The sequence below is a fragment of the Macaca nemestrina genome, chromosome 1, assembly GCF_043159975.1.
Source record: "Macaca nemestrina isolate mMacNem1 chromosome 1, mMacNem.hap1, whole genome shotgun sequence".
Classification (NCBI taxonomy): domain Eukaryota; kingdom Metazoa; phylum Chordata; class Mammalia; order Primates; family Cercopithecidae; genus Macaca; species Macaca nemestrina.
Genome location: NC_092125.1, coordinates 225,890,375 through 225,917,981, shown reverse-complemented (window position 1 = coordinate 225,917,981; position 27,607 = coordinate 225,890,375). Strand labels below are relative to the sequence as shown.

The 27,607-nt window shown below is 50.1% G+C and overlaps 1 long non-coding RNA gene and 1 other non-coding gene across 6 annotated transcripts; one reads left to right on the top strand and one right to left on the bottom strand.

The window, feature by feature from the left end:
- The first annotated feature begins 1,991 nt into the window (after nt 1-1,991).
- Nucleotides 1,992-21,826, top strand: LOC139355435 (uncharacterized). 5 transcript variants are annotated; one of them, XR_011606060.1, is made up of 6 exons: nt 1,992-2,299; nt 11,771-11,978; nt 13,534-13,725; nt 16,472-16,570; nt 18,756-18,874; nt 21,459-21,826. It is a non-coding gene; the product is annotated as an uncharacterized lncRNA (long non-coding RNA). The 5 variants fall into 5 exon arrangements; XR_011606058.1 differs by lacking the exons at nt 18,756-18,874; nt 21,459-21,826 and adding exons at nt 17,762-17,947; nt 18,220-18,501 and having other exon boundaries at nt 1,993-2,299; XR_011606061.1 differs by lacking the exons at nt 18,756-18,874; nt 21,459-21,826 and adding an exon at nt 18,220-18,500 and having other exon boundaries at nt 1,996-2,299.
- On the bottom strand, nt 9,543-9,705 carry LOC112426423 (U1 spliceosomal RNA). Its single transcript, XR_003017725.1, has one exon. It is a non-coding gene; the product is annotated as a U1 spliceosomal RNA (small nuclear RNA).
- Nucleotides 21,827-27,607: the final 5,781 nt, after the last annotated feature.

Sequence of the window (27,607 nt, the reverse complement as noted above, 5' to 3'; positions counted from 1 at the left end):
GAGCGATGAATGGGAATATTTTCTTAAGTAGCAGGAGAGCAGCATGTAACAGGAAAATGAGACTGGCTGTAAATGTCTGCAAATCTGAGGACCGTGGATGGGGGTTCACATTGCCCCCACAGGAGGCCACTGCAGGAATCCTCGTTTCTAGAGGTTTCTGGGAGCCTGCAGGAATGGTGAGGGACCTGGGCAAAATAGGGTTGGCTGGGAAGAAAGAGGAAGGGTAAGTTTGGGTCACTGAACCCACTGATAATGGTGGGGTATGAAGGATGTGCCCTCTGCCAAATAATTCTAAATATAGGTTTGGCATGGCCAACCTGGAGGTGTGGATTTAGGAGTCACCATTCTGGCAGTGAAAAGTTACCATCAGGAGAATGGATGAGGACACTCAAATGAGAGCCTAAGAAGGACCCAGACATTCCTGCTCCCTCCTTCCCTGCCTCCCTCTTCTCCCTCTCCCTCAGCCTAAACTCAGTCATCCAACAGAGATTTTATTGAGTATCTACTATATGCCAGGCATGGTGCTAGGCAAAAATGAAGAAGGAGACGGGGTGCGGTGGTTCATGCTTGTAATCCCAGCACTTTTGGGAGGCCAGGACCAGAGGATCACTTGAGCAAAAGAGTTCAAGACCAGCCTGGGCAACATAGGAAGACTTGGTCTCTACAAATAATAAAGAAATTAGCCAAGCATAGTGGTGCACACCTGGCATCTCAACTACTCTGGAGGCTGAGGTGGGAGGATTGCTTGGGTCTGGGAGGTCAAGGCTGCAGCGAGCCATGACCCGCCACAGCACTCCAACCTGGGCGATAGAGCAAGATCCTGTCTCAAAAAAAAAAAAAAAAAGAAGAAGAAGGAGGAGGAGGAGGAATAACATGAAGATGAGAGAGATGAAGAAGGAGGAGGAGGAGGAATAACATGAAGATGAGAGAGAGGAAGAAGGAGGAGGAGGAGGAGTAACATGAAGATGAGAGAGAGGAAGAAGGAGGAGGAGGAGGAGTAACATGAAGATGAGAGAGAGGAAGAAGAAAGGAAGGAGAAGGAGAGCAGGAGGGGGAGGAGGGAGTTCTTTCACTCTTTCTTTCCTTTGTTTTTGTTTTTGTTTTTGAGACAAGGTCTGGCTCCTTCCCCCAGGCTGGAGTGCTGTGGCAGATTACAGCTCACTGCAAACTCTGCCTCCTGGGCTAAAGCAATCCTCCTACCTCAGCCTCCCAAGTAGCTGAGACTACAGGTGCACACCACCACGCCCAACTGGGATTATAGGCATGAGCGACTGCATCTGGCCATTCTCTTTTTCTTTCTCTTTTCATATCTTTTCTGTATCATTTGAGAGGGATTCGAAGGTTCTGTGGCCCTCGAGACTTCGGTGCATATTTCCTAAGAATTAAGATATTCTCAGCCGATGATTTCTTGCTCTCTAAAGAAAGAAAATATTTTTTATTAAAAAATATATATATGTGTGTGTGTGTGTGTGTGTATATATTTTTTTTATATATATATATATATTCTCAGCTGGGTGTTGTGGCTCATGCTTGTAATTCCCAATACTAAGGCAGGAGAATTGCTTGAGGCCAGGAGTTCAAGACCAGGCTGGGCAACATGGTGAGACCCCATCTCTACAAAAACACAGAAAAATGAGCTGGGCGTGGCAGCACCTGCCTGTGGTCCCAGGACTCGGGAGGCTGAAGTGGGAGGATCACTCCAGCCTGAGCTACAGAGTGAGACACTGTCTCAAAAAAAAAAAAAAAAAAAAAAAGATATTCTCTTATACAAGCAGTATAATGATCAAAATCAGGAAATTCAACATAAAGAGAATGCCCTTATCCAGCCCACAATCCACACTTGAATTTCATCACCCATCCCTGCAGCTTTCTGGCGGGCCTGGGCCCTGATCCAGGATGGCCGAGTGCTGAGTCATGCACCCCTCCTCACCCGAAGCTCCTCTGCCCGCACCTTGTACAGGGCGCCTTCCTCTCTCTCAGGTCCGAGTCTAACCACAGCTCCCCACCTGCTGGTCCCCACGGGGGCGGAGATGCGGTCTCCCAGTGCCTGGCTCTGTGACTTCAAAGCAAGCGTCCACATCCTGGTGTCTCCTGTCCTCTCCATGAAAAGTGATCCCAGGGTCAGGGTGTGCCTTGTTGCCACTGCAGGGACTGGGCGTCCAGACTGGGATCACAGGGGCACACTGGGATCAGCACCGGCCTCTCCGCTCACAAGCTGCATGACCTCGAGCAGCTTCGCCCGTCTGTGCAGCTGTAAAATGAGGATGGTGGCTGTACCTGATCTGGAGTTTTCTGAGAGGTAAACGGGTCTGTTATGAGAATCCAATGAGTCCTTATATGTAAAGCGCTCAGGACAGTGCCGGGCACGTAGAAAGTGCTCAGTAGGCTGGGCACGGTGGCTCATGCCTGCAATGCCAGCACTTTGGGAGGCCGAGGAGGGCGGATCACTTGAAGTCAGGAGTTTGAGAACAGCCTGGCCAACATGGCAAAACCCGGTCTCTACAAAAAATATAAATATTAGCCAGGCATGGTGGCATGCACCTGTAGTCCCAGCTACTTGGGAGGGTGAGGCAGGAGAATCGCTTGAACTCAGGAGGCAGAGGTTGCAGTGAGCCAAGATTACCACTGCACTCCAGCCTGGGCGACAAGAGTGAGACTCCATCTCAAAAAAAAAAGAAAGTGCTCAGGGCCCTCTCCCCCACTTTACTCCTCCCCTTCTCCTCCTTCCCTTCTCCTCCTTCTTCCTCTTCCTCCTCCTTCATCTTCATCATCACCATCTAGCATAGTGCCTGGCACACAGTAGATACTCAACGAAATCCCAGCAGTCTCTCCAGCAGAAACAGGTGTGGGGAAGACGGGCAGAGCATTTAGAGCTAGGGCCATCATCTTCCCAAGCTCTGCCATTCTGCACACCACGAACAATTGGAAGAGTCAAGTAATAGGGAGTTTGTGGACACCAAGGAGGGAAGAAAGCGTTTTCAACCGCAGGAGGTGGAAACAGCTTAACTTGATCTTATGTGTGTAACGGTGTTGGAGTGCGGGCGGTGCCACAGCTGGTATGGCCGCACTCTGTCTGCCTGCAAGTGTCCATGTCACGGAGGGAAAGGAGAGACCTTCTGGATTGATCCATGGGTTATCAGGGAAAGTTCGTCACTATCACAATCATTATTACAGCTCCCGTGGATTAAACACTTCTCTGCACAAGGCTCAGTGGTGCACACTTTGCGTGGTGATTTCTGGGTTCTTATTGTGGGATGTTCCCCCTTTGCAGGTGTAGAATCTCAGGCTCAGAGAGACTGACGCCACACAGGTCATCAGTGGTCCAGCTGAGATTAAGCAAAGGGTCTGGCCGGGCACGGTGGCTCACGCCTATAATCTCAGTACTTTGGGAGGCTGAGGCGGGTAGATCACCTGAGGTCAGGAGTTTGAGACCAGCCTGACCAACATGGTGAAACTCTGTCTCTACTAAAAATACAAAATTAGCTGGGGGTGGGTGGTGCATGCCTGAAATCCCAGCTACTTGGGAGGCTGAGGCAGGAGAATCAATTGAACCCAGGAGGTGGAGGTTGCAGTGAGCCGAGATCGTGCCATCGCATTCCAGCCTGGACAACAAGAGCGAACCTCGGTCTCAGAAAAAAAAAAAAAAAAAGCAAAGGGTCCGAGAAGGTGGAGGGCAGAGCCTGTAGGAGAGGAAATGATCTTGGCCTTCCCCAGACTGGAAGTAAAAAAAGATGATGGAGAAGCAGCAATATGTTGAGCTGAATGGAGCAGGCTCAGGGCCCGTGCTGTCTGAGGGCTCCGTTGCTGGGTCCTGCGTGTAGTTTTCTGAGGAGGACAGTGGACGGCGGCCTCGGAAGCCACGCGGAAGACCACCCATAATAGGAGCTGGGGGATTTTGCTAGGTGGAAAATGGAAGGTGAATGAAAGGATTGGCCAACACCAGCAGCTTGAGTCTATGATGGTGGGAGGACCGGACCCTGTGTCTCCCAGGAGCCTTCTGTGACTTGGGAATGGAGAGGGTATCTGGAGGCGCCCCTGGAACGAGCTTGGTGAACATGCAGCTGGGACAGGTCGGAAAGGGCTCTGCGGTGGAGAGAGGGTCGGGTGCTCAGGACGGCCCTCCACACGGTGAGTCAGCAGCCCTTGTTGATTCAGGAAGGAGTTCAGGCCCTCAGTAAACTAAAAGTGGTGGCGAGTCAGGGAAGGAGGGCCAAGGTCAGAACCTTTGGATGTGTGTGTGCGGAGAGTGGGGAGGAGAAAGGGCCCTGGAGCAAAGGGGCCAGAGGAGCGGGAAGGTGACCCCGACCCTGCTGCGCCCGGAGGCTCTGGGAGGTAGGGGTTTGCAGAGTCAGAGAGCAGGAGTTCCTGGGGGACCGGACAGGCCCTCTGGGGGACTCCAGTTTTTTCAGTTACCTGAGGTCAAGGAATGAAGGACAGGGAGGAGGACTTCCCATAGGCACTACCTAACATTTAAAATGCAAGAAACACAAAATGTGTCTCAATCAAATCAGTTATTTCTTTCTGAGCTGTGAAGATCTGAGGCTGCCCTGCCTCAGCCCAGTATTAGAGAGGACGGAGTGTCCAGAGTGATGGGCCAGGCTGTGCCCTGGAGTCAGGAGTGCTGACTTCATGGGATGTCCCTTGATCCCGTGGAACTGGCCTGCCTGGAAGTTATGCTCAGGGTAAACTTTTTTTTTTTTTCCTGAGTCGGGGTCTCGCTATGTTGCCCCAAATGGAGTGCTGTGGCACCACCCCTGCTCACTGCAACCTCCACCTCCCAGACTCGAGTGATCCTCTCATCTCAGCCTCCTGAGTAGCTTGGACCACAGGCACGCACCACCTGACCCGGCTCATTTTTTGCATCTTTAGTAGAGACGGGAGTTTTGCCATGTTACCCAGGCTGGTCTTGAACTCCTGAGTTCAAATAATCCTCCTACCTCAGTCTCCTAAAGTGTCGAGACTACAGGCGTGAGCCACCATGCCCGGACCAGGGTGATCTTGATTGTCACCGGAACCCAAAGGTGGAATAATAACAGGGACTTCCCAGGGTCTTGACAGTCTTCGCTAATTTGAATGGAACGCAGTCACTGGATGAGGGTACAGAGAATCCCTGAGCAGAACCCTGGTGTTTTGTTTCTTTGCTGTGGCCCTGCCCTGCCCCGGCCTCTGAGAAATGCGGAGCCTTTCCTTTCCCCATCCCTCCCTCTCCCTCGGGGTGATTTCAAAAGGTCTCAGCTTCTTATAAATACTCCTTGGGGTCAGGGAGGTAAGAAGCTTTTTTATTTTAGGCCTCTGGTGGAAGATTAATGGGACTGTCCCCTGGCGAGGTGGCAGAGGGCAGGTCTGGCTGAGAGCTTGTGTGCAGGGGTTTGGGGAGCGGACGCTGGGAATGGAATGAAGGCCCCACTGCACACAGCAGCCTTGCTGGGAAGGGTGGGGGCTGCAGATACCTGTAAGGCTGCTCGACTTTGAGAGGGACATCTGGGTCTTCTGGGGTCAGGTCCTTGGAGAACTCTGGAAATGCTCTGGGATTCCCCAGGGCCCACGACGACACGGTGCTCAGCCGAGAAGCCAGGGAAATGGAGGCGGCCGCCGTGCCCTAGAAACGAGGCCCCTTCCTCTGTTCCAGTCTCTTGGATGAAGAGTTGGAGGGACAAAGCTACCTTATAGTGGCTGACATTGCCACCCACCTTTTTCTGCAGGACACCAAAGCCAGATGACCTTTGATTTAGAAACATCATGCGACAATTCTTGCACCTGAGTGCCGTGGGACCCATTCACTCCTTCCTGGCCCCAAGCAGCTGACGCAGGAGGCCTAAGTTTTAATTGATATAGACTTGAAATATTCAGAGAGCTAAGCTATCAAATGCACCTTGTTCTCTGCATTTTTCTTATAACAAAAACATGCCCCAGTGTCAAATAACCATGCCGGGGATGGCAGGAAAGGGACTCACAGGTTGTGATTTTACATGTGACGTCAGAAAGGCTCTGTAAACAGGAGGTGGGACGTGCGCCTGGCCAGCACCCCCGACTCCCATGCGCAGTGATTCAGGCTGGATGGCACGTAGTGAGCCAGGCGAGGTCACCACTCCACAACCCTTGTGACTGTCACCTTTGCATAAGCAGAGTGACTTTTCCCCCAATCTCATACCAGTCTGGCAGCACGTATGAAAAGAACGGTGAGAGAAGCTGTTTTATGCATTTCTAAAGGAAGCGGAGAAGTAAGAGCTTGGTATTTTTCAAATGGAACTCAAAGGTCTTTGCAGCCTGGGCTCGACTCTGGGCTGAGAGCTGTCGGAGGCGCTGCTGCAGGGGTGGCTGTCGTTCCTCAACCCAATTCTATCATTATTATTTACATTCTATGTCTTCTCTTTCAAGATTATTTTTTTGACATTTGCCTTCTGGCAGAGCTGGAACCGATGAGTGGGAGGTGGATTTTGGCGGAACACAGGAGGAATTCTCTTAGTCAGAGCCATCCAAAAATGGAAAGACCTGACTCAGAAGACAGTGTGTCCTCTGCCTGCATAAGGTCCTGGTGAGGTCCTGTCAAGGGTGCTCTGCCCCGTGCTTTGACAGATGTGTGCGAAGATGAAAAATAAATAGCCACTCTTGAGCATGTCCTCTGTGCCGGACAGTTTTAGGTACTTTTACGTGAACTAACACATTTAACCTCCAAACAATCCTATGAGACAGGAACTATTATGGCCTATTATTACCCTCATTTTACAGATGAGGAAACTGAGGCACAAAGAAGTTTAGTAACCCGCCCAGGTCACAGGGCTGGTATTCTAAAGAGGCAGGACTCAGCCCCAGGCAGCCTGGTGGCCCTGCTCCTACCTTGACCACCGGTGAAGTTGATCCTCTCATCATCAGGAATCAGGGGCCACATGACCGGGCACAGGGACCAGCTGTTCTGTGCTAGAAGGAGTTTAGAAGGCAGCTGACTCAGCCCGAAACGTGGGGTTAGAAGTCCAGAGGGCTTTTAGACTCTAGTCAAGGGAACATCAGTCAACTGACTGATGTGCGACGACTATCAGAGAGGTTCAGGACTGCGCTTCGGTTGAGCTCAGCGACTCTTTGTTCTTTGTTTTTGTTTTGTTTTTTTGAGACAGGGTCTCACTCTGTTGCCCCGGCTACAGTGTAGTGGTGCAGTCTCAGTTCACTACAAGCTCCGCTTCCCAGATTCAAGCCATTCTCCTGTCTCGGTCTCCTGCGTAGCTGGGATTATAGGTGTGCACTACAACACTTGGCTAATTTTTGTATTTTTAGTAGAGACGGGGTTTCGCCGTATTGACCAGGCTGGTCTCGAACTTCTGACCTCAGGTGATCCGCCCACTTTGGCCTCCCAAAGTGCTGGGATTACAGGCATGAGTCGCCTCGCCTGGCCTCAGTGACTCTTTGAACCAGCATCTCAATCAGGAAACCTGGGTACCACTTGGCTCCAGGACCTGCTCTGTCTATAAAATGAGAAGCAACTAGAATATCCCTAAAACTCCTCTTAGCTATAAAATGTTCTGATTCATGACCAAGGGAAGAAAGAAAATGTATATGGAACCAAATAAAAATACTTTCTGACGTGAGCCAAGGAAGGGGAGAAAAGGATTTGGCTTCCTTATTCAGCCCCACCCTATAGAAAGTTCTGGCTCTGGCATGAAGACACACTGGTCTGGTTTCCTCTTGCTTTTATTTCACAAGAGCCCCCAAATATGACACTTATGAATGCCCTGATAGTAGATCCTAATCAGGTGATTGGCCTGGGGGCTGAAACTTTGCACAACCATTTCCCCTGGTGCTTGGCAATCTGAAGCATTCCTGAGACTTTTAGCTAAGAGTAAAGAGCTTCTCACGTGTTTCTCATGGTGATGTTTTCCTTGCAACAGTTCTATAAAATGAGTTAAAATAATTTTTATGACCTTGCACTTGGGAAAACCAATAGACACAAAGGTTTAGTTATTTTTCCACAATGTGAGAAGATGGGAAAAGTGGGAGAAGTTTTGATCCCGGAATTGGCTAGCTCCTTCTCAACCAAGCAGACCCTGGGATCTTTTCCAATCACATCTTTGATGAGAAGGAAGTGGCTTCTTGCTCTCCAACAAACATTTGCCTCCAGATTCCTGCACCTACTGTACAATTACAGAAAGTTCCTGAGGGTTGAAGTCGAAGCTTCTGTCTTCTGTCTTCCTGTCAAGGTATCTTGGACCTCTGACCAAACCCTCAGATTAAAAGAGGAAATATCTTCATGGCTATATTTTTTTTTTTTTTTTTTTTGACATGGAGTCTCGCTCTGTCACCCAGGCTGGAGTGCAGTGGCGCGATCTCAGCTCACTGCAACCTTCACATCCCGGGTTCAAGCGATTCTCCTGCCTCAGCCGTTCGAGTAGCTGGGAGTGCAGGCGCTCGCCACAATGTCCGGCTAATTTTGTGTATTTTTAGTAGAGATGGGGTTTCACCGTGTTAGCCAAAATGGTCTCCATCTCCTGACCTCGTGATCTGCCCACCTCGGCCTCCCGAAGTGCTGGGATTACAGGCGTGAACCACTTCGCCTGGCACTGTTTTTGTTTGTTTGTTTGTTTGTTTGAGACAGAGTCTCCCTCTTGTTGCCCAGGCTGGAGTGCAGTGAAGCGATCTCGGTTCACGGCAACCTCTGCCTCTGGGGTTCAAGTGATTCTCCTGCCTCGGCCTCCCGAGTAGCTGGGATTTCAGGCCCACACCGCCATGCCCAGCTAATTTTTTTGTATTTTAGTAGAGTTGGAGGGGAGCATTTTACCGTGTTGCCCAGGTTGGTCACGAATTCCTGAGCTCAGGCAATCCGCCCACCGCAGCCTCCCAAAGTGCTGGGATTATAGGCGTGAGCCACCACGCCCAGCCAACGTTCTGAAGCAAGAGAATTTCTGAAATCCCAACTCTTCTCTACCCTAAAAGACAGTTCTGCCCAGTGGGGCCCAGTGAGTTGTCTCAGAGCATCAGGCCCTGGTATGCAACAAGACAAAGCAACCTCTGTCACACCCTTAACCATGAAGGATCGTTCATCCGATTGGAGGGCACCAGAGGGAAATGTTGACATCCTCAATTTCATCAGAATCCTTTTCCAAAACACAAATAAGACGTCTGAAATATGGAAAATATGCATCACGATGTTGAAATCTCACAACTAAATATCATTGCCGGTCCTGTGTGTTTACTAAGTTTATATTCACAATTTTAAAACTATCGATCAATTCTTTTTTTTTTTTTTTGAGATGGAGTCTCGCTCTGTCATGTGCAATCTCAGCTCACTGCAACCTCCAACTCCTGGGTTCAAGCCGATTTTTCCACCTCAGCCTCCCGAGTAGCTGGGATTACAGGCGCCCACCACCACGCCTGGCTAATTTTTTGTATTTTTAGTAGAGTTGGGGTTTCACCATATTGGCCAGGCTAGTGTGGAACTCCTGACCTTCTGATCCACCTGCCTTGGCTTCCCAAAGTGCTGGGATTGCAGGCGTGAGCCACCATGGCCAGCCAATCAATTCTTTTTTTAAAAAAAATATAGATTTATTTAGAACCAGGGGAGAGAGTGAATTGCAGTCCCTAACTACCACAAATAATGCAGTTGCGTTTCCCACATTTGGAGAAATGGCCGGGATCAGCCCATCCGGAGTGCAGGGTGTGAGCCTCGCCCTGGGAAACCACCTTCGTGATCGTGGTACCTCCCCTGTGGGTAAGTATTATTGACTAATGAGGTCATAATACTGTTTCTTAGAAAAGTAAAGTAAGGCTAGGCCCAGTAACTCATGCCTGAAATGCCAGCACTTTGGAAAGCTGAGGCGGGAGGATCCCTTGAGCTCAGGAGTTTGATATCAGCCTGGGCAACAGAAGGAGACCCTGTCTCTACCAACTGAAAAGAAAAAAAAAAGGAAAGTAAGTTTAGGACATTTTGATGATGGGTGGAAATTGGCATAAACTTGGGATGAGAGGAAGGTCTTGGACATATAAGTGGGTTGTATTCCCCAGGCTTGGTGAGTTGGTTTGGAGTGGCCAAAGACCACATTTTCAGTTCAGAAAAGGATTTGCCTGGAGGCCATAGGATTGTAGTGTCATCCGAAGAGCTCCATGCTGGGGACTTCTACAATGACCGGGACACAGAGCAGGGTTTCTTTTCTGATTGTCTTTAGACTTAACATAATGATCCAGAAGCAGAGACTTCTGCTGCCAATCTGTAACTTTCTTTTCTAAACATGTTTCCGTGGTCTCTGGGAGAATGTTAACGTAAGAGCCAGTGTGCGTGAGGCTGGGCATGGTGGCTCATGCCTGTAATCCCGGCACTTTGGGAGGCCGAGGCAGGCAGACCGCTTGAACCTAGGAGTTCAAGACCAGCCTGACCCACATGGTGAAACCCCATCTCTACTAAAAATACAAAAATTAGTTGGGCTTGGTGTTTCGTGCCTGTAATCCCAGCTGCTCAAGAGGCTGAGACAGGAGAATCACTTGAACCCGGGAGGTGAAGGTTGCAGTGAGCCGAGATCGTGCCACTGCACTCCAACCTGGGCAATAAGAGCCAGACTCCATCTCAAAATAAAATAAAATAAACAGTGTGCATGAACCTCGTGCAGCTGTCAGCACGAGGTGGGCTCTGCGTCAACAAGATGTTAGCTAACGCAGGACGCAACAATGAATTACATCTCGTGTTTTCCATTTATCCCCCAATGATAGCAGTTTTTGTTTTTTTGTTTTTTGCTGTTTTTGAGACGGAATTTCACTCTTGTCACCCAGGCTGGAGTACAGTGGTGTGATCTTGGCTCACTGCAACCTCCACCTCCCGGGTTCAAACGATTCTCCTGCCTCAGCCTCCCAAGGAGCTGGGATTACAGGCGCTCACCTCCACATCCAGCTAATTTCTGTATTTTTAGTAGAGACGGGGTTTCGCCATGTTGGCCAGGCTGGTCTTGAACTCCTGACCTCAGGTGATCCACCCGCCCCACCCTCCCAAAGTGCTGGGATTACAGGCATGAGCCACAGTGCCTGATTGATAATAGCAGTTTTAAAAGAGAACAAAAATTATGGCCCATTGTCACAGTGAGGGTTTTGGTAGGATTTATTAGTTATAAATATTTCTGATTTATATATTAGCTTCTTTAATCTACCCTCCCAATGGCAGACGGAATATTTATTAACCTCCCCTCTCATTGTCCACCAAGCCTAGGATCTGAGATGCTATGAAATTTCTCCTAAGATAAATCTGGATCATAGGATGCACCTCAAAACATAGGGACCTTTGCATTGTTTTCCACTGCCATCAATTCTAAAATTTTCTCTCTTTTTTTGAGATAGGGTCTTACTCTGTCACCCAGGCTGCAGTGTAGCGGCACGATCACTACTCACTGCGGCCTCAATCTCCCGGGCTCAAGCAATGCTCCCACCTCAGCCTCCTGCGTAACTGGGACTACGAGCACACACCATCCTGCCTGGCTTATTTTTATTTTTTGTAGAGATGGAGTCCCACTATGTTGCCCAGGCTGGTCTTGAACTCCTGGCCTCAAGCAATCCTCCCACCTTGGCCTCTTGAGGTGTTGGGATTCTAGGTGTGAGTCACCACCCCTGGCCCTAGAAATTTTCATAGTCAAAAGAACATCGTTTCCCCAGGCTGGTGTTAGGAAACTGGGGGATCCTGTGTTCTCTCCAGCACCAGGTTTTCCTGAGCAGAAAGTGAGCCTTATCGTGTTCTCAGAATCATCAGATATTTGTAGAGCCAGAAAACATCTTAAAAATCATGTTGCCTCATTGCTTTTTGCAGGTGAGGATGTCAAGACTTGGAGTAGGTGACAGTTGGCCTTGGGCTTCGGTGGCCAGCCCATGACTACAAAAGCCCAAGAAGCCAGTGAGTCCCCTGGCTCCCTCCACCAAGTGGCCTCTGGGTGATGGGGAAGCTTGTCCTCTGCTTTGTCACACACAAAACTCTAAAAGTCAGGATCCCAATGCATCGGCCTGGAGAGCCCGTGCAGGTGAGAGACACACACTGGAGGATGTGTTGGGGCCAAAGGCAGAGCCAGTGACGTCACTGCCAGGCCCCATGCAACCAGACAATATGGGACTCCTGGTTCCAAAAGCTGGAGAAAAGCTTTTTCCTGTCCTCCCTTCGCCTGTCATGCTGGTTTTTCTTTGCGATTGAATGGTGTGCTCCCTGGGACGGGGTGGGGGGCGGGAGCGGCGGGTCCTCAAAGACATCTCTGGGAATCTCACAGACTCAGGTGCCCTGGGGCAGGGCGCCTGAGTCCTAACCCTGAAACCCTAAATGTTCTTGATCCCCCCAGCCCCTGCCCCACTGCCACCAGATCCCTCATCCCACTGGACTTCATTTACAAACCACAAAGTCAGAAAGAAAAGTATTAAGAAGTCCGAGAGGGGCCGGGTGCGTGGCTCGCATCTGTAATTACAGCACTTTGGGAGGCCAAGGTGGGCAAATCACCTGAGGTCAGGAGTTCGAGATCAGCCTAGACAACATGATGAAACCCTATCTCTACTAAAATACAGAAATTAGCCGGTCATGGTGGCCTGCGCCTGTGATCCCAGCTAATCGGGAGGCTGAGGCAGGATAATCGTTTGAACCCAGGAGGCAGAGGTTGCAGTGAGCCGAGATCGCACCACTGGCCTCCAGCCTGGGTGACAGAGCAACACTCCGTCTCAGAAAAAAAGAAGTCCAAGAGGGCAATTGCAGAGAATTAAACCCCCTGGGCGGGCCCCTCTGAGGGCAAGGGTCTGTGCATCCACATTGGCCATAGGCCGCGGAAGCCTGGCCAGAGGTGAGCAGCCACTTGGATGTCTGCAATGGCTCCAGAGGTGAAAGATACTCGAAGGCCGGGGAGAATGCAAGCTTTGGGGCTGGGCACAGTAGCCCATGCCTGTAATTCTAACACTTTGGGAGGCCAAGGTGGGCAGTTCCCTTGAGTCCAGAAGTTGGCAACCAGCCTGAGCAACATGGTGAATCCCTGTCTCTATCTGGGGAAGAAAAAAAGGAAAAAGAGAAGAAAAGAAAGAAGAAAGAAAAAAGAATGCAAGTTTCATGTTTGGCCAAAGCCTCCGCTGAGGGGAGCCTCTCCAGTCCTGACTGCTGTGTGCCCTGGGTGGCGGAGGAATTTGGGGGTGGACTCTATCTCAGTTGTATCTGGAAGAATTCTCAGGTTAGAGGGTTAAAAATATCTTTTTTATCCTTTCTCTCTCTTATTTTTTATTTTTTATTTGAGACAAGTTCTTCACCTGGGTCTGTCACCCAGGCTGGAGTGAAGGTGCCATCACGGCTCAACGCAGCCTTGACCTCCTGGGCTCAAGTGGTTCCCCCACCTCAGCCTCCTCGGTAGCCAGGACTGCAGGTGCACACCACCACACCCAGCTAATTTTTATATTTTTTGTACAGATAGGATTTAACTTTACTGCTCAGACTGGTCTCAAACCCCCCAGGCTCAAGAATCTGCCCACCTCCGCCTCCCAAAGTGCTGGGATTACAAGTGTGAGCCACCGCGCCCAGCCAATGTCATTTCTTAACGTTGATTTCCCCCTTAGGATGGACACTCTGCTGGGAGATGTGGGAAAGGGTCTGCAAGTGGCCCCTCCCCTGTCATCTGAATCTTTTGTTTGGTGAATAGGAGGATTTATGTGGAATATGGTTTTTCTGACAACATCGACGTTCCTTCCCGTGCCTTCTGAGTCTCTTTCTCTTAATTTGACTCTGGTCTCTGCTCTTTGCTGGACTCAGTGAGTATCTCATGCTCAGTTTTGGTGGAGGTCACGGATTTAACTCTTAGAGACACCGTGGGGCAAGACTCAAGCCCATGAAGCCATGAGATGGCAAACCCCACATGTGAAGGCACCACCTAGTAGTGAACATTCTCCAGGGAGGCAACCTTGGTGTTAATTCATTTATTAAGAATCATGAGGCCAGGTGTAGTGGCTCACGCCTGTAATTCCAGAGCTCTGGGAGGCTGAAGCGGGCGGATCACAAGGTCCGGAATTCAAGACCAACCTGGCCAACATGGTGAAACCCCCTTCTCTACTAAAAATACAAAAATTAGCGAGGCATGGTGGCGAGAGTCTGTAGTCCCAGGTGCTCGGAAGGAAGGCTGAGGCGTGAATCTGGGAGGTGGAGGCAGTGAGCCGAGATCACGCTACTGCACTCCAGCTGGGCCAACAGAGCGAGACTCCATCTCAAAAAAAAAAAAAAAAAAAAAAGAATCATGGCATCCAGCACCCTTCTAGGTACTTCACAAAACCATGCAGTTATTTTGTCCTGACCACCCCTGAGGCAGGTGCTGTTATCATTCCTGGCCTTCAGATGCAGAGAGTGAAGCCTAGAGGGAGAGACTCTGCATCCCAGCCTCCGACTCTCACTCCCAGAAAATGGGGAGCTGGAGCCAGCCCAGGGCTGTGCAGCTCCTGAACCCAGCGCCTCAGGTGCCCCGCTCCACTGCCTCGCCATCACCTGCAAGGGCTTTAGGCACCCAGCACCCAGCACCCAGCACCCAGGCAGGCGGCGCAGGGAGCAGGCCTCTTTACCAGTTTAGTTGCCACATCCCCAAAAAGCATGGAGTCTGGAGCAGAGATCGTTCCAGCGACAGTGAGTTTGGGAAATGCTGAGATCGACTCTTGGCGGGGTGTGGAGGTACCAGGCTGCTCTGCCTGGGGAGGAAGAGGTGGAACTCTCTGGAACATCCCAGTTACTCAGGAAGGCTGAGGCAGGAGAATCACTTGAACCCAAGAGGTGGAGGTTGTGGTGAGCTGAGATCGTGCCACTGCACTTCAGCCTGGGCAACAAGAGTGAAACTCGGTCTCAAAAAAAAAAAAAAAAAAAAAAAAAGAAGAAGGGAGGAGTGTTATTAAAAGATCCTGTTCTAAGGACAAAGACCCCCACTTGGGCAAAGGAAATTATCAGAACCACAGCTGGAAAACTCGCAGAGTCTGGACAGGCCACCTCCACCCTCGTTTCCTCCCCTAAGTACCCCTCTACAGACATCTGCTGCCTAAGAACACGTGAACACAACGTGGACCTACGGCCCTGTTATTCCAGCTTGAAAAAAAAAAGCACACCAGGTTGACTCGGTTGGGCTCTGCACCCCAAATGCCATAGCAGCCTCCCGGGGAGGCGGGGAGTGCGGTGTTGGCAACTCGCCCTGGCTGGACTTTCCGCCGGCTTGCCCTCTTTAGCGCTGGTCAGGCTCTGTGGTGGATGTGTCGAAAGTTAGAGGAACACTGAGTCATCCTCCTCCCTTTCAGCTGCGGCATATTTCTGGGAATGCGAAGCACATTTGAGCGACGTGACATTCCTTACCTCGCCGCAGCAAGGCAGCTGCCCACTTCCTTTCGAGTCATGTTGCATCATCTTTCAGAACAGGACTAAACAAATAGGCTTGATGCATGGTTTTAGGAAAGAAAGGCAAGCGTGCACGTTTGAGCCCCGCCCTCTGCGTGTGCTAGGGCACGATTCTCCTGCCCCCGAGGGACAGAGGGCACACACTGTTGTGGTTCCTTTCCTGCCTTTCCATAGATAAGAACCATGTATATGTGTTCGATGCGCATCTCACAATCACAAAAGAGGCATGTGACATTTAATATAGGTGTGTTTCCTAACACATGTGTCAGAGGCATCTATGGCTACATCAGTTCCAGTGATGGGCATTGCGGTTTTTAAAATTCTTTGTCCTCGGCATCTTGGAATAAGTCACAGGAAAGGTAAATGATCTATGTAAACCCTTTGGCCCGCGGATCAACTTTTATACATCTAAATTCGAGAAAAACGTTATTTATTAGCAGGAGAGTGAACAAGCATTTCAAGCTTGCAGAGGGAAGCTGGGGGTGCAGAGAGGATGCAAAAGTGAACAGAACGGGCATCTGCTCTCAAGAGGCTGCAGGGCCATGGTGGAGACAGAGCCCTGTGGAGCAGGATGTGTGGGCAGTGGACAGTGCACCAAGTATTTGCTCAGGGGAGCCGGACCCGGAGGGGACCCGGAAATGCAAACTCCAGGAGGGATGTCTGAGCCCAGCGGGGGCTGCTGGGATAATGAGAAACAGTCTCCGTGCAGGTGGAGGGCACTCACAGAGAGGGGTGGGAAGATCTGAGCACAGCTCTGTCCCAGGCTGGAAACTGACTCTGTATCCAGAGCCACGGGGCCTGTGGGAGCCGTACGGGGGCTGGGACACCTCCAGGTGTTCAATGGTAGGGACTGTGAGCCCTCTAAGTCTTGAGCAGAGAGTGACCTGCTCCAGATATGCCTTGGGAAAGTCATCCTGGTGACACACTGAAATTTGTCCTGGGAAAGATTGAAGGTGGGGACACGTTAGGAGGTCACGTCAGTGCTGCAAACAGGGCTGGAATGACAGCCAGGGCTGCAGTGAGCGAGACGGGGGTCACACAGCAGTGGTGCAATTGCAGTTGTGCGTGTGGAGCACTGGCCCTGTGATCACACGGTGCTGCACACTCACGAGAGCCGTCTCATTTCGCCATCAGAGCCGCAGCCCCACGTGACAGGTCTGCTATCGCTCCATCTTACAGATGAAGAAACTGAGGCTCAGGGAAGAGAGATAGCTGCTCACTGTCACACACTGTGTAAGTAACAGGGTCAGCACAAAAAGGGAGGTCTGTCTGACTCCATTCTGTCCTGTTAGAGTGAAATAACAGAATTGCTTGAAACCCAGTTAACTGTGGAGGGAGAGGGAGGTGTTCTGGTGGCTTCTATCTGGGGGCCTCAGAGAACAGATGAGGTGACTAAGATGGGGGCAGGCAGGTGGGGGAAGAGGAAGTTGTAGCTAGGCTGAGTGGGACCAGGTGAAAATTTGACACCAAGAAAACACCACTGGTGGTACTGATGGTCTAAGATTGGAGCTATAGACACAAGGTTCCTATAAAAGACTGGGGTTAGAAGTGTCCCCTTGCTACAAAAGGAAGACGTTTGGATGTATTGCTGGAGTAAGAAAGCAAGGTGCAAACAATGTCATAGGACAGTGCCCTGAGAGTGTCACATGCCAGGCACTGGCTAAATGCCACGCATCCTGTGACAGCCTTTGATGCGATACTACCGTCATCTTCAGTTTATAGATGAGAAAACAGACAAGTAGCCATTAAGCTACTTGTCCAAGGCCACGGAGTTAGTAAGAGGTGAATCTGGGACTCAAGTTGAAGTCAAACTTCCAAGTGCATCTGCAGAGACAAAATATGGGAAGAATTCACCTAACTGAGGGTTACAAAACTGTTTGCCGGGACTGTAGGCTCCTCACATTCCCTTTAGTTTCTTTTCTTTTATTTCTTGAGATGGAATCTCACTCTGTTGCCCAGGCTGAAGTGCAGTGGTGCAATCTCGGCTCACTGCTACCTCCACCTCCCGGGTTCAAGCGATTCTCCTGCCTCAGCCTCCCGAGGAGCTGGGACTACAGGCACACGCCACCACGCCAGGCTAATTTTTACATTTTTAGTAGAGACGGGGGTTTCACCATGTTGGTCAGGCTAGTCTTGAACTCCTGACCTCAGGCGATCCGCCAGCCTCGGTCTCCCAAAGTGCTGGGATTACAGGCGTGAGCCACCGCACCTGGCCACATTCCCTTTGTTTGCATATCTGTATTCTCTAAACTGTCTCTATTTAATATGCAACATTTTTGTAATAGAGAAAAAAAGTTTTAGTAAAGCAAAAAGGTGGAAGTGTAAACCGGTAGACATGGTAGACATTTTGGAAGACAATTTGCCAACATCCATCAAAAGTTTAAAATTTGGCCTATTCCTTGACACAGAAATTCTTTGACACAGAAATTTGGCCGGGGTGCTGAATAGAACACTGAAGGACAAGGAAGAATTTATCCATGGAGCGGGTAGGGTGAGCGCAAATTCTAGAAAAAGGGAACCTCATTGTCTGCAAAAGCCTGATGGCAGGACAGTCCGTGACCGATCCCAGCCCAGTTTCTCTGCAGACTCCTGCGCTTGTCAATTATACAGGTAACTGGGGCACCCTCACCCCTACCCCACACCACCGCTCAGACTTCCGGAATCAGAGTCCACAGAGGTGGGGTCAAGGCATCTGAATTTTCATTTTATCCATCCAGTGCCTTGGGTTATTCCCATGACCAGTAAGTTTGGGAAATACTGGCTGCTGCAGGAAGCATCAGGAACTGCTCTGGGAAAGCTGGCCGGAGCTGAAAGGAAACAGTCTCGGATCGCATATGGAATTTAAACTTAATACCCAAGCCTGTTGCTTCTTTTCTTTCTAGGGGAGATGTCACAAATTCTGCGCCAGAATCTCACAAGTCACAAATAACTTATGTAGCCAAACACCACCTGTTCCCCAATAACCTATGGAAATAAAAAAAAAATTAAACAATAAAAAATCAAAAAACGAAATTTTGGGCCCGGCGCGGTGGCTCACGCCTGTAATCTCAGCACTTTGGGAGGCTGAGGCAGGCAGATCACGACGTCAGGAGATCAAGACCATCCTGGCTAACACGGTGAAACCCCGTCTGGACTAAAAATACAAAAACCTGGGTGAGGCCGCAGGCACCTGTAGTCCCAGCTACTGGGGAGGCTGAGGCAGGAGAATGGCGTGAACCCGGGAGGCGGAAGTTGCAGTGAGCCAAGATTGCACCATTGCACTCCAGCCTGGGCGACAGAGCGAGACTGCGTCTCAAAAAATAAATAAATAAATAAATAAATAAATAAATAAATAAATAAATAAAATAAAATTTTGATGAAGGGATAACCCTTTGCCCAGAAAGACTCCCCCTCCCCTGACATTTGAACACATTTTCAGAGACCCAAGAACAGCTCTCCGGAACCCAGTGGAAGGACCTCGGGACAGTGATTTCAACCGAGAGGGCCTGATGGGATCAGAAAGCCAACTCATCCCGCGGCGGTGCAGAGACCAGGCAGGTGCGGGACCGGCTAACCGGGGCTTAGAAGCCAGTGAGGTTGGGAGCTGAAGCAGGGGGCCTTTGAGGAAATGGAGGAGGTGGGTGAGGTCAGGAAGGAGGAGAGTGCAGCATGGGGGCCATGTGGGGGCGCAGGATTGAAAGGTGAGGGAGGCTTCCCTCTTGGAGAGCCCCTGGGCAGGGCCGGGGATGTTGGGGGTACAGGGACAATGTACCTGGACTGTTTCCAGTTTACAACGAGTAGAACTGTGAGGAATTCAAGCAGAGCTTCCTGGAAAGGCATGGAAATTCAGGTAGAAAGGGGAAGGGGGCTGAGGCTGAAGATCTGATGCTGCTTGAGCGTGGATGACAGCTGATTTCCTGGGGTCCCCGGCCTGCTCCAGGGAGGGGCTGGAAAACAACACGGAAAACAAGACCTGGAGAAACCCACCTCGCAGGGGCAGGCAGAGAGGCGCCCATGGAAGGGGAGAATCAGGGGAGACAGAGGGACAGAGACAGAGAGACAGAGACACAGACAGAGACAGGGGGACAGAGACCCAGAGACCAAGGAGCAGAAAGGCCCTTGAGTTGGGCAGCTCAGAGGTCACTGGGGATCCTTAAAAGTCTTTTTCTTTTGCTAACTGTGCCATAAATGTCCTTGTCCTCAGTAAAGACATGACCAAGTATTTAGAGATAGGAGACATGACCTCCGCAATTTACTTGCATAAATGGTTTAGAAAAAAATCCTTATCTATTTGGAGACAGTGATAAAGCCAGTGTGGCAAAACGCACCCCCATGGAGAAACTAGGCACAGGGTTTGTAGGAGTTCTTGGTCATATTCTTGCAATGTCTTTAAGTTCGAAATTACAGAAACACAAAAATTCCCTTGATTTAGAAAGAGTACTTGGAGGGTTTTGATGACGGCGGGTCAGCCAGCCTGGACAAAGCTTAGAGAGCAGTTTGACAGCGAAGGGAAGGAAAAGGAGGCAGTGATCCTTGGAAGGAAGGGATTTTTTTTTTCCTCTTTTTTTCTTTTTCTTTCTTTTTTTTTTTTTTCTTTTTTTCTTTTTTGAGACGGAGTCTTGCTCTGTCATCCAGGCTGGAGTGCAGTGGCCTGATCTTGGCTCACTGCAACCTCTGCCTCTCAGGTTCAAGCAATTCACCTGTTTCAGCCTCCTGAGTAGCTGGGATCACAGGCATGCACCACCACGCCTGGCTAATTTTTGCATTTTTAGTAGAGACTGGGTTTCACCATGTTGGCCAGGCTGGTCTGGACCTCATGTCATCACATGACCTCGTCATCCGTCCGCCTCGGCTTCCCAAAGTGCTGAAATTACAGGCGTGAGTCACCGCGCCCAGCCTTTTCCTCTTTCTTTTTTTTTTTTTTTTTTTTTTTTTGAGACAGGGTCTTGCTCTGCCGCCTAGGCTGAAGTGCAGTGTCACGATCACAGCACCCTGCAACCTCAACCTCCAGGGCTCAAGCAAGGACAGTCAGTGACTGATTCTAGCCCAGTTTCTCCATTAGAATCTTCTGCTTGTCAGTTATACAGACTTCTGGGGCGCCGTCACCTCTCCCCCGACACCACCACTCAGACCTTCCGAATCAGAGTCTGCAGGAATCTGAATTTTTATCTAGTGCCTTGGGTCATTCCTGTGACCAGTAAGTTGCAGCCTCCCGAGTAGTTGAGACCACAGAGCCGGCTAGGATGGGATGGATGGATGGATGGATGGATTGAGACAGGGTCTTGCTCTGTCACCCAGGCTGGAGTGCAGTGGCGCAATCACGGCTCACTGCAGCGGCCTTCCCCTCCCAGGCTCCAGCGATCCTCCCGCGGCAGCCTCTGGAGTAGCTGAGACCACAGACCGGGCTAGGATGGGACTTTTTTTTTTTTTTTTAAATATGGGGAACAGGGAGGAGGAGAAGGTGCTCGTGCTCGGACACACTCCAGGGCTGAAACAATTGTCCCAGAGATGAGGGCGAGGAGAAGCGGCCGGAGAGCAGAGGGAGACGAGGGAGCAGAACGAGGAGCCCCTAGGTGGGAGGACGGGGGTCTGCCCAGCTCGGCCCGGTAGTGCAGCGGGGGGGCGCCCTCCCGACCGAGGGCTGCGGAGGTGACGGCGGGGACGTCCGCTCCGTGACGAGGAGGGCCGCCCCGGGGCCACAGGATGCGGCCGCCCTTTGCAGGCGCAGCGGCGGCGCTGGGTCAGCCAGGTCAGCTCGTGGGGAGCGGCCCCCGGGCGCGGCGGTCAAGCTCGCGAGTGGGCTTTGGCAGTTTCGGGCGCGCACGTGTGCGGCGGCTCCTGCCTCTGCGGAGCTGGCGCCCTGAAGAGCCTTACAGGAGGGTTTGGAGCCCGGGTTTATGCTTCCCCAGCCCCAGAACCCGAATCTGCTCCAAGTGCGACCGACGGGGGTGCAGCCCGGTGTCCACCGCAGGACCCCGGAGCAGCGTCTCCTGGAGCCTGCGCAGAGGCTGGGCTTGGCGAGGGAGGGGGTGCTGCCAGGGGCCCCCCGCGCAGGCAAAAGGAGGATGCTAGTGACCCATTCTTTCTCGCAGTGCGCTTTAATTTCAACAAATCCTCCTTCCCCTTGTGTCCCCTTCTCCAGCTGCAAAATTAAAAGTATCCAGGACCTGGAGTGGTGGCTCAAGCCTGTAATCCCAGCACTTTGGGAGGCCGAGGCAGGAGGATCGCTTGAGACCAGGAGTTGGAAACTAGCCTGAGCAACATAGGGAGACCCTATCTCTACAATTAAAAAAAAAAAAAGCTAGTCGCGGTGGTACATGCCAGTAGTCCCAGCTACTTGGGAAGCTGAGGCAGGAGGATCACTTGAGCCCAGTGGGTTGAGGCTACAGTGAGCCATGATCATGCCACTGAACTCCAGCCTAGGTGACAGTGAGCCCCTGTCTCAAAATAAAATGGGAGACCTGGGGAAAGCAGATGTGGCTCAGGCCAGGGACTAGGGTGAGGCTGTGTGTGCAAAATTTAATGAGGGGTGTCAAAAAAAAAAAAAAAAAAAAGTACTCAACATAAATAATATTTTAGTGCAGTGTTTTTTAAAATACAAATTAATACAGACAAGTCATCATGAGCAAGAGATTTTTTAAAGTCTAGATAAAGACAGGATCAGGTTATTTATTTATTTACTTACTTATTTACTTATTTATTTTCGAGACAGAGTCTCACTCTGTCGCCCAGGCGGGAGCACAGGAGTTGATAAGTAGCGGGCCCCCAACAAGCTCCACTCCTGACTTCATGCAGGCCTTCCTGGGTCCCACAGGCAGCCTGGGGAGTACCATGGCTCGTGGATGGTTTTCCATGATGGAGGGGCTTTTGCTTAGGAAATGGGTTTACACTCACAGGATGACTCGGACACCAGTTGCCTTGTCTTTGGAGGGAGTGGGGAGACCCACTCGGCTTGCCTCTGGGACTGGACCGGAGGCTGAGAGCCCAATCTTTGGGGTGAAGCCACATTTGGGGCTGCCAAGACCTGGAGATGTAAAACATGGGTGGTAGCCCACAAGGATTTACATGCTTCACATGAAATGTGGCCCAGCCCCCACTGGGGGTGCCCACCCAAATTCCACGAAGGAGGAAGGTCCACGTCACTCCCGCAGCCTCCCTGTCCCCTGGGCCCCTGTCTAGCCATGTTTCCTACAGTCATTTTCAAGAAAGACACCTGGATTTATGGAAAACGGAACTTTGGAATCCTGACCTCATCCACTGTCATCTGCTCCTAGAGGGTCATTTCGCTCTGTGGGCAGAGATACCACATTAGACTTTTGAGGAAAATGATGACTTGGTTTTTGCATCACTCTGAAGGTCAGACACCCACATCCTCTTAAACTTGTGCATCTCTTCAGAGTTCCATAGGGTGACATGGAACCCTGCTTGGCAGAGACAGCACGTGCCACAGAGCAGTTTCATAACATGCCCTGAGGGACCTGCTTCTGCTCCTTCCACCCTGACATCTGATGGTATATGCTCTCGGCAAAGGGAAAGCCCTTTATTGTTATTTTTTGAGACAGGGTCTCACTCTGTTGTATAGGCTAGACTGCAGTGACACACTCTTGGCTCACTGCAGCCTCAACCTGCTGGGCTCAAGTGGTCTTCCCACCTCACCTTCCAAGTAGCTGGGACTACAGGCATGAACCATTATGCCTGGCTAGAAGCCACTTTAGAAATGTTTAAATACACACACATGCACACACGCACACACACACACACACATGCAAAGTGGGGCATAAAGAAATGGGCTTCAAGGCTGGACACAGTGGCTCATGCCTGTGATCCCAGCAATTTGGGAGGCCAAGGTGAGCAGACCACTTGAGGCCAGGAGTTCCAGACCAGCCTGGACAACATAGTGAGACCCCGCCTCTTGTTATATGTATCTAGAGACATAGATATACATATACAGATAAATAGATGTATAGACAGATATATCTATAGATATAGATAGGTATATCTATATAATCCTGTCTTTATAAATATAATAAAATTTTAAAAGAAATGGGTTTCCAAGCTGCCCAAAGCTGGCCACCTCCCATGTATTAATCGCGATGACTTACAGAAATTTCCCAGCATTGCCCAGCAAGGGTGTGGACTTACAGTCCCGGTAGACAATTCTGGCAAAAACCCTGGACTTGGACGTGAATGCGCCTTGGCCTGGGGAGCCTTTAAGGAGAATCTTTGGGGTTCTCTGCAGCGCTGAAGGAAGCCTATCCCGGTTCTTTCACATTTGCCTGGAACAGCTGGATGCTCCATGATCTCTGATGAGTCAGGGCCTTTTGAATTTATTTTACATTTATTTTGAAAAAACTCGGATTTGGCCGTGCATGGTGGCTCACACCTGTAATCCCAGCACTTTGGGAGACTGAGGAGGGTGATCACCTGAGGTCAGGAGTTCAAGACCAGCCTGGCCAAAATGGCTAAAGCCTGTCTCTACTAAAATTACAAAAATTTGCTGGATGTGGTGGCACGCACCTGTAATCCCAGCTACTAGGGAGGCTGAGGTGGAAGAATTGCTTGAACTGGGAGGCGGAGGTTGCAGTGAGCCAAGATCGTGCCACTGCAGATCTCATGCAGAGCAAGACTTTGTCTCAAAAAAAAAAAAAGAAAGAAGGAAGGAAGGAAGGGAGGAAGGAAGGAAGGGAAAAAGTAAGAAAGAAAGAAAGAAAGAAAGAAAAAGAAAGAAAGAAAGAAAGAAAGAAAGAAAGAAAGAAAGAGAAAGAAAGAAAGAAGGAAAGAAAGAAAGAAAGAAAGAAAGAAGGAAAGAAAGAAAGAAAGAAAGAAAGAAAGAAAGAAAGAAAGAAAGAAAGAAAGAAAGAAAGAAAGAAAGAAAGAAAAGAAAGAAAGAAAGAAAGAAAGGAAGGAAGGAAGGAAGGAAGGAAGGAAGAAAGGAAGAGAGAGAGGGATGGAAAGCAAGAAAGCAAGAAGGAAGGAAGGAAGGAAGGAAGGAAGGAAGGAAGGAAGGAAGGAAGGAAGGAAGAAAGGGAGAAAGAAAGAGAAAGAAACTCGGATTTGGCTGAAGCCATCCCTCATTCAGCTCTAGACTGTAAAACTCCATTTGCCCAGCAGTTGAGTTTAAAAGAAAGGAACATAAAATCATGCTCTTTTGTTTAATGTTGCTTTACTCTTTCCAGCAAATGTGTCTGGGGTGGAAGTGGATGGATCACAGACCCACAGTGTGAGGCTGAGATTCTGCAGCATTGGGTGACTCGTTGGGGCCCCACAACCACACAAGCAACTTGGGGTGTTCTGCGCCTGTTTTGTTTTCAGGTAGATGGGTGGACGCGGCCTCAGGAGGACCTGCAAAGGGCAGAAGAAACATTACAAGAGCATTGAGGCTGGGTGCGGTGGCTCACGCCTGTAATCCCAGCACTTTGGGAGGCTGAGGCGAGAGGATCATTTGAGCCCAGGAGCTCGAGATCAGCCTGGCAAACACAGTGAGACCCCATCTCTACGAAAAATAAAAAAATTAGCTGGGCATGTTCGTGCATGTCTGTAGTCCCAGCCGCTCAGGACGCTGAGGCAGGAGGATTGCTTGAGCCCAGGAGTTTGAGGCTGCAGTGAACCATGAATGCACTACTGCACTCTGGCCTGGGCAGCAGAGCCAGACCCTGTCTCAAAAAAAAGAGCTGTAGCAGAAAATACTGACCACCTAAATTGGCCTACCCTGGGGGCCAGGAGAGCTCCTGCCAAGATCACCCTCAGCCTAGACACCACTGATGCAGCTTCTGCCCTGCAGTCCACTCACTGCTGGCTGGCGGCGGACCTCAGGTATTTCATCTTCTTGCCTGAATTTCCACCCCATGGGAAGAGAGTGGTGGCTTCAGTCTCCTGGACGCTTGCTGAAACCCTTCCCACTGTACTGGGCACTGGGTCATTATCTAAGACAGTGACCCCTCCTAAATAGGGTAGGTGAGACACCCAGCCAAAATCAGATTTGAGTTTCAGGTTATTTATTTATGTATTTGTTTGTTTATTTATTAAGAGACAGGGTCTCACTCCGTCGCCCAGGCTGCAATGCAGTGGTGCATTCTCAGCTCACTGCAGCCTCAAACTCCTGGGCTCAAGTGATCCTCCTGCCTCAGCCTCCTAAGTGGCTGGAACTACAGGTGCACGTTACCATGCCCAGTTAATTTTTTAATTTTTTGGAGAGACAGGGTCTCACTGTATTTCCCAGGCTGGTCTTGAACTCCTGGACTCAAGCTATCCTCCTGCCTCCACCTCCCAGAGTGCTAGGATCACAGGCATAAGCCCCGCACCCAGCCTTGAAGGAGACATTTTTCAATAAGTGTCACTCATTGTGTTCCTAGACATGAATGAGGGTCAGTCTTAGCATCCGCTAAAATTGATGAACACCTGGATGGCAGAAGATTGGCCAGGTCTGGACTTCACAAAGCTGCACTCCTTTGCCTCATGTGTTTTGGACAGTTCAAGAGGAGGAGGTGGCCCAGGCATTAGTACCAAAACAATCTGGGGAGAGCTGGGGCTGAGTTCCTGTGACAGAGATGGCTGAGCACAGGCATGGAGGTGGGAGGAGAAAAAAGCTCCTAGAAGGCCAGGGAGCCCCATCCCCTCCATTCACACTATTCTAGGACCAAGCTTTTTAGGAAACCTAGAAACAGATCATTTTTTTTTTTCTTCAGACAGAGTCTGGCTCTGTCACCCAGACTGGAGTGCAGTGGCACAATCTCGGCTCACTACAGCCTCTGCCTCCTGGTTCAAGTGATCCTCGTGCCTCAGCCTCCCAAGTAGCTGGGACTACAGCTGCACACCACTGGGCCTGGCTTATTTTTGTATTTTTAGTAGAGATGGGGTTTCACCATGTTGGCCATCCTGGTCTCAAACTCCTGGCCTCAAGTGATCTGCCCGCCTCACCCTCCCAAAGTGCTGGGACTACAGGCATGAACCACGATGCCCTACTAGAAATAAGAAAGTGTTTCTTTCTTTTCTTTTTCTTTTTCTTTTTTTTTTTTTTTTGAGACGGAGTTTCGCTCTTGTTGCCTAGGCTGAAGTGCAATGGCACAATCTCGGCTTACCACAACCTCTTCCTCCCAGGTTCAAGCGATTGTCTTATTCTCCTGCCTCAGCCTCCTGAGTAGCTGGGATTACAGGCATGTGCCACCATGCCTGGCTAATTTTGTATTTTTAGTAGAGATGGGGTTTCTCCATGTTGGTCAGGCTGGTCTCGAACTCCCGACCTCAGGTGATCCACCCGCCTCAGCCTCCCAAAGTGCTGGGGTTACAGGCATGAGCCACTGTGCCCGGTCAAAAGTCTTTCTCTTAAATGATTTACCCACTTATGGATAATGACAATCACATCAACTATAATTTATTTCAACCTCACTAGTTGGACATATGTAATAATTTGTACATTCATGTTGTAAAAAAAAGTTTCACCAAGCAAGAACAATGAGAGGGAAAACATTTAATTTATATAAGAGAAAAACGAGTTTTTCGTGATTTTAGAAGCCCTCATTTGTATATCAGTAATTTAATGCTGATTTAAATGATCCTTCTTTGTTCCCCAAATAAAGCTGCCAGAGTCTCTAGGGGGCAAGAGTCTATTTTCTTCTACTATGGGTTTCTATCCAGTTTTAAGGGTACTGTAACTTAAGGAGTTTAGGGAAAAAAAAGAATATCTGTTTCTAGGTTTCCTAAACTCAGGGGTCCCCAGATCTTGGGCCATGGACTGGTCCGTGGCCTGTTAGGGACCAGGCCACACAGCAGGAGATGAGCTGGTGCCGGGGGTGGGGGTGGGGGGGTCCAGGGCGGGGATTGAGTGAAGCTTCATCTGTATTTACAGCTTCTCCCCATCTCTTGCATTACCGCCTGAGCTCCGCCTCCTGTCAGATCAGCGGCGGCGTCAGATTCTCATAGGAGCATGAACCCTATTATGAACTGTGCGTGCAAGGGATCTAGGTTGCACGCTCCTTATGAGAATCTAATGTCTGATGATCTGAGGCAGAACAGTTTTATCCCGAAACCAACCCCCAACCCCCGGCTGGGGAAAAATTGTCTTCCACAAAACTGGTCTTGGGTGCCAAAAAGGTTGGGGACCTCTGCTATAACTCACTTTCTTCTAAAAATCAAAGGGGATCAGAATATGCCACGCTGGCTGGGCATGGTGGCTCATGCCTGTAATCCCAGGACTTTGGGAGGCCGAGGTGGGTGGCCCACCTGAGGTCAGGAGCTCAAGACCAGCCTGGCCAATGTGGTGAAATCCTGTCTCTACAAAAATATAGAAATTAG